This window comes from Tamandua tetradactyla, chromosome 25, assembly GCF_023851605.1.
Source record: "Tamandua tetradactyla isolate mTamTet1 chromosome 25, mTamTet1.pri, whole genome shotgun sequence".
NCBI lineage: Eukaryota > Metazoa > Chordata > Mammalia > Pilosa > Myrmecophagidae > Tamandua > Tamandua tetradactyla.
The window spans coordinates 46,170,219-46,176,718 of record NC_135351.1 but is presented as its reverse complement, the minus strand read 5'-3'; the positions used below and the strand labels follow the sequence as shown (position 1 = coordinate 46,176,718).

The window sequence follows — 6,500 nt, the reverse complement described above, 5'->3', positions numbered from 1 at the left end:
AAACCTTTGGGGAGGCAGAAAGAAAATGTCCCTGGGGAAGACATTTGAAACTAGAAGCTGGGAGAGAAAGCCAGCAGGGAAATCCCAAATGCCATCAACCTTCCTTTAGAGTCAGGGTGTCTTTCCCTGGATGCCTTAATTTGGACATTCTCATGGCCTAGAACGGTAAACTTGTAACCTAACAAATCCCCTTTATAACAGCCAGCCCATCTCCGGCATGCTGCATTCCGACAGCTTGAGTGAATTAAAACAGGGAGTTAGAGCAAAGCTTTTGTTTTCTGTCTTTCACAAAGGCTTGGGTGTGCTACCGTTACGCCTTCTGTTCCATAACTGCAGGGACCTTTGGTTCCCATGTCTTTGAAAAACATGTTGAAGTGATATAACATTAGTTGAAATGGAGAAAGCTGAACCCTGCTGTGGTAGGTCCCTGTGTGAGGCTACATGTGTGCACATATGTGAACTGTGTACCTGCACGTGTCTGTACGTGTGTGGCTGCACATGTATGTGTGTGCATGTGCAACTGTGTATATATGTGTATGCACAGGTGTGGGTGTGCGGTTTGTATGTGTGCAAGTGTGCACATGTGTCTGTGTAAGTCTGTAAACACGTCTGGAGATGTGGGTGTGCATGTGTATGTGTATGTGAGAATGTGCATGTCTGTGCATGTATAAGTGTGCCTGCGTGTGCATGCGTGAGTGTGCCCACATGTACAAATACCTGTGTATACCTTTGTGTACCTGTGTGTGCATGTGCCTGCATGCAAGTGCACGTGTGCACACATCTGCTCATGTCTGTGTGTGCATGTTTGTGTCTGTGAGTGTGAGAGTGTGGTTGTGTACCTGGCAATGAGAGCAGCGTCAGGAGCCTCACCTGTGCTGCTGTGCCCCCTCCCAACTGCCCAGCTCGAGGCTGGGTGTGACGCTGAGGTGGAGAAAAGTGTGTCTGCTGAGTGCAGTTGCTGCAGGGTGTGTGTGACCTTTCCCAGTCCGTCTTCCTCTCCCTGAAGGTGACCCAGACGTGGCAGACTCTGGGGCAGCAGCTCTGGCCCTCCGGCTCTCCCTCCACCCCAGACCTTCGTCTCTCATTGGACGGCAGGTGCAAGCCAGGGGTGCAGGGGTTCAGGGATCCAAACCAAACAGCCAGAACTTGGCTTCCTTGGCAGCCTGGGCAGCGAGGGAGAGTTTAGGACTCTGGGAAATGTCCACTTTGAGGAGGTTTATCGGTTCTCCTCTCACTTCTAGGGCCTCATCTGCAGCTCCAGGCCAAGTGGAAAGTGAGCTCTTTTGCTAAGCTTAGCTCTGCAACCAAATCCTTGGAGGCTGTCGCTTCCTTCTGGCTACATCAGTCCCCTCTTCCCATCCTCATCAAGCAGCTTTGAAGTTTCACTTCATTTGAAACACTCTGCGGTGCACGCAGCCTGCTGGCAGGCTGGTTAAGGACGGAGCCTGCAGTGCCCACGTCTGCTGGAGAAGCTCAGGGGTCAGGGGCCTCCGCCCGCCCCTCAACCCCCCACAAGGGGATTCTGTTGAGGGCCTTGTGAGGTCAAAGGGGAGCCGGCTTTAGGGACCACCATGAACGAGCTGCTCCTGGAGAAGCAGGCGCAGCCCCGATACCTCCTACCCCTGACAGCCCTGGAGGGTCTGTGGGGGGCACTGGCTGCTTAGAGCAGCAGACGCTAAGACAGATGAGGGCGAATGCTCGGCAAAGCCACATGGCGTATTGAGGAAAAGGCGCCCCCCTCTCTGCTCTGTGCGGTCACCTATCGACTGACCTTGACTCATCCTTGCCCGTGGGTTTCAGTGTCCCAGCCATATCTCATCACCCTCATCACAACACTCCAAGGCAGATCTTTATTCACAGTCAGACACTTGATCCGACCCTGGGTCGTGAACATCACTTAGGCAGTCTTGACGGATGCAGCATCCTTGGGATTTACACTTAGAGAAAACCTAAAATAAAATTACCAGACTGAGCTCGCTGGCTGGGCCCTCCCTGCAGTAGGCTCAGCCCTCAAGGCTGTCCCGTGCCGCCCTCAGCCATCCCCCTGCCATGTGTTCCTGCCTATGCTCCTGGCCTCCACTGCCGATGTCACAGTGGGAGGTGACGTCTGCTGTGTCTGCAGCAGAACGAGGACGAGCTCGAACACACGTCGGCATCACAAGCCAACCTTGTTCTCCAGGCAAAGCCACATCGAAGGGGACGCCATGCTGGCCGAAGGAAGAGGACACAACGATTTATTTCCTTAATGGACAAGGAGAAATGGTAGGGCATTGGAACTAAGGAGCTCATCGTTTTTGCCTCCACTCATGGTGGTGTGAACATAGGGTGTGAGACGATCCGGTCTCGTGCTGTGAACGCAGGGTGTGGGGAGAAACAGTCGCTTGTTATTTAAGGGCTTTTCCCACTTTTCTCAGCATGGATGCCCTTCTGGAATTTCTCTACAGCTCCCACAGACATGAGTTGGTCAGGAGACGGCAGTGAGTGGACAGCTCACAGTCTGCGTGACTGCAGATGGGCCTGGCCGGGCCTCTCAGCACCACTCACCCTGTCCACCCTGCCGGCTGCCCTCTTGGACGTGGCGACTCCAAATGGGGTGAAAAAGAATGAAAAAATTAGAAATGCTGACATATGTGACACTACTGCACGATGTAGAAGAACCTTTAGCAGATCAAAACCTGAAAAATCTTTACATACACAGAAGAATGGGCAGCTCTTCCACCACCCAGCAGGGAGCGCGTGGACGGTGTGGTTGTCTGGGACCCTGTAATCAAAAAGCCAAGTGAAGACAGAAGACGATTGTTGAGTGTCAAGGACAGCTGTCAGGCAAGGTCCTCTGGGGGTCACAGGGGCTCGGGGCGTGTGCAGGATGCTCAGTGGGACATTTCTGAAAGCCAAGAAGAGGGAGATGTCAAGCTTCTAAAAGAAAGACTAGAGAAACTCTTCCACTGGTATTTGGAAACATTGCATGAGTCCTCGTGTGGCCTACTGGAACCAGCTTCTTCCCATTGGGCAAAATGACATTTGGAAATCCAGTCCTTTGCTGATAGAATGGAGGAAAGCTGGAACAGCAAAATATACTGCCTTTCTCTGTAACAATCAACTCGCCTGGGTGGGTTAGGGCAAGATGACCTGAGAATTGCATACAAATACCTGGCCACATCTCCATGTCCAAGGCATATTGAGCCTGTGTTGGCGGGAAGGGGATTCTCCAGTAAGGGTAGAAATGCCAGGAAGTCTTCAACACTATGGGAGATTTTTTTTTACTGGAGCTTTGAAACTAAATGATAAAATGCAAAGAAGCAAAATGCCGATTCCCCCATATTTTTGTGAACCCAGGTGACTCTTCTGAAGAGATCCATGAATTGTTTAGTTTTTTGGACACTGCCCAACTTTTTTCTAGAGTACAAGTGCCATTTTATATTCTCACCAACAATGATACCTGATCCAGGTTTCCACATCTTCACCGGCATTCGGATATTGTCATTATTTTTGTTTTACCCATTCGATAGGTATGTAGTGATAGCACAATGTGCTTTTAGTTTGTACTTCTTGTTTCAGTTTGCTAAAGCAGCCAGAATGCAATATACCAGAAATAGATTGACTTTTACAATGGAGATTCATTAGCTTACAAAGCTACAGTTCGAAGGCCATGAAAATGTCCCAATTAAAGCATCAACAGGACGAGGCTTCTCTGAAGGCATCTAGGGTTCCTCTGTCACATGGGAAGGTAATGGCCAGCGCCTGCTTCATTTTGCTGCTTTCAGATTTTGGCACTTTCAGTTTCTGTGGGTCGTTGCTTGTGTCTCCCGGGCTTTTCTCTTTTCACTCTGGGTGTTTCTCTCTGAGCCCTTTCTGCCTTGTATCTTCATCAAGGACTCCAGCAAAGGATTAAGACCCACCTTGAACCGGGCGGGTCTCCAGTTGCTGCTCCCTGGAAACAACCTAACCACAAGGTCACACCTACAAGAGGTCTGCACCCACAGGAATGGATTAAAAGAACGCGGCCTTTTCTGGGGTACAAAACACCATCGACTATCACATTTCTCCAATGGCTGGTGATGCTGACAATTTTTTCATGTGCTTATTTTCCTTCTGTGTATCTTGTCTGGTGAAAGATGTCTCCATGCCTTCCACCATTTTCTAACTGAATGGTTTTTCACTGCTGATTTTTCAGAATTCTTTATATATTCTAGATATGGGTCCTTTGTTGTTATGTGGTTTGCAAATATTTTCTCCCAGTCTGTAGCTTGCCTTTTCATCCTCTTTTCAGGCTATTTCACAGAGCAAATGTTTTAAATTTTGATGAGGTCCAATTTATTGATTTTTCCTTTTATAGATTGTGCGTTTGGTGTCAAGACTAAGAAATCAAAGATTTTCTCCTATGTTTTTTCCTAAAATCCTTATAGTTTTACATTTAAGTCAATGATCCATTTTGAGTTAAATACTATGTAAAAGTAGGAGACTCAGTGTGAGGTTCCCTCTCTCTCTCGCCTATGAATGTCCACTTGCTATACCACCACTGGTTGAAAAGGCTATCTTTAGTCCATTGAATTGCTTTTGAGCCTTTGTCAAAAGGAGATTGGGCATATTTGTGGAAGCCCATTTCCAGGTTCTCTCTTCTCCTCCATTGATCTCTGTGTTTACCTTTTGTTAATGACCCCCGACCTTGTTCAATGTAGCTGTGAAATGACTCTTGAAGTTGGTCGGACTGATTCCTCTCATTCTGTTCTTTGTTTTTTTCAAAATTATTTTATCCATTCTGGCTCCTTTGCCTTTCCATATAAATTTTAGAATAATCTGATCTATAACTACCAAAAATCTCATTGGGGTGTTACAGGAATTGTTTTAAAATATGATTTCTGGGAAAACTAAAATCTTTATTATGTTGAGTCTCTCAATCCATGAACATGGTATATCTCCCATTCATTTATTCTTTTTTGATTTCTTTCATCAGCATTTTGTAGTTTTCAGCATACAAATCTATAAATGTCGTTAGATGTAAACCTTAACATTTAATTTTTAAAATGATAGTAAGTGACACTGTGTTTTAAATTTTGGTGTCCACATGTTCATTGCCAGTATTTAGAAATACAATTGATTTTTGCATGTTTTTCTTGTATCACGTGACCTTGCTGAACTCACTTATTATTTCTAGTTGCCTTTTTTTTTTAAATATGGAAAACTTCATGAATTTGCATGTCATCCTTCCTCAAGGGTCATGCTAATGTTCTCTGTATCGTTCCAATTTTAGTATATGTGCTGCTGAAGTGAGCACTCTAGTTGCTTTTTAAAATAGATTCCTTAGGACTTTCTACATAGAAAATCTACAGATAGGGTCACTTTTGCTTCTTCTTTTCAGAGCTGTATGACCTGCATTACCTTTTCTTGTCTTACTGCACCAACCAGAACTCCCAGTGCTATGTTGAATAGGAGTGGTGAGAGCAGACATCTTTACCTTAGTTCCAATATGAGGGGGACATACCCAGTCTCTCACCAGTAAGTGTAAAGTTGGCTGCAGGTCTTTTAGAGATGCCCTTTATCAAGTTGAGGAAGATCCCTTCTCCCCATTTTTCTGATAAGTTTTTAAAAATAAAAACTAGGCATTGAATTTTGTCAAATGCTTTTTCTGCAACATTTGATATGTTCATATGATTTTCCTTCTTAGGTCAGTTAACATGTTGGATTATACTGAACATGCTTTACATTTCTTGAATAAACTCCATTTGGTCATACTGTGTAATGCTCTTTATGTATTGCTGAATTCTGTTGGCTAATATTTTGTGAAGATTCTTGTGACTATGTTCATGAGAGAGATATTGGTCTATAGTTTTATTTTGTATATTGTTTTTGTCTGGTTTTGGTGTCAGGATAGTAAAAGGTTCATAAAATGAATTAGGAAGTTTTCCTTCCCCTTCTGTTTTCTGGAGGAAGCTGTATAGAGTTAGTGTTAGTTTTTCTTTAAATATTTGGTAGATTTTTCCAATAAAATCAACTGAACCTGGAAGAGTTGTTTGTTTTTTTGAGTTTTAAAATACTGTTCAATTTACTTAATAGTATAGGGCTATTCAAATTGTCTAAATCATACTGGGTGAGTTGAGGTAGATTGTGTTTTTTGAGGTTGGCCCATTTCATCTCAATCATCAGATTTATGTGTGTAGCATTATTAACAATATTCCCTTGTTATCCTTTTGTTGCATACAGGGTCTGAAATGGCATCTGCTGTTCCATATCTGATAATGCTCATTTATGCTCTCTTTCTTTTTTCTCTGTCAATCTTTGCAAATTTTACCTTTTTCAAAGACACCACTCTGTTTAATTGATTTTCTGTGTTGTTTTTCTATTTTCAATTTCATTGTTTTATGGTCTTAACTTACTATTTCCTTCCTTCTGCATGTCTTGAATTTGTTTTACTCTTCTTTTATGAGGTTCTTGAGGTGGAAGCTAAGATTATTGATTTGAAACTTTCCTGTCTTCTAATGTATACATTTAATGCTATAATT

The 6,500-nt window shown here is 44.2% G+C and overlaps 1 non-coding gene across 1 annotated transcript; it reads right to left on the bottom strand.

Moving 5' to 3' along the window:
* Positions 1–5,168: 5,168 nt before the first annotated feature.
* On the bottom strand, positions 5,169–5,275 carry LOC143669406 (U6 spliceosomal RNA). Its single transcript, XR_013168918.1, has one exon. It is a non-coding gene; the product is annotated as a U6 spliceosomal RNA (small nuclear RNA).
* Between the last annotated feature and the right edge of the window lie 1,225 nt (positions 5,276–6,500).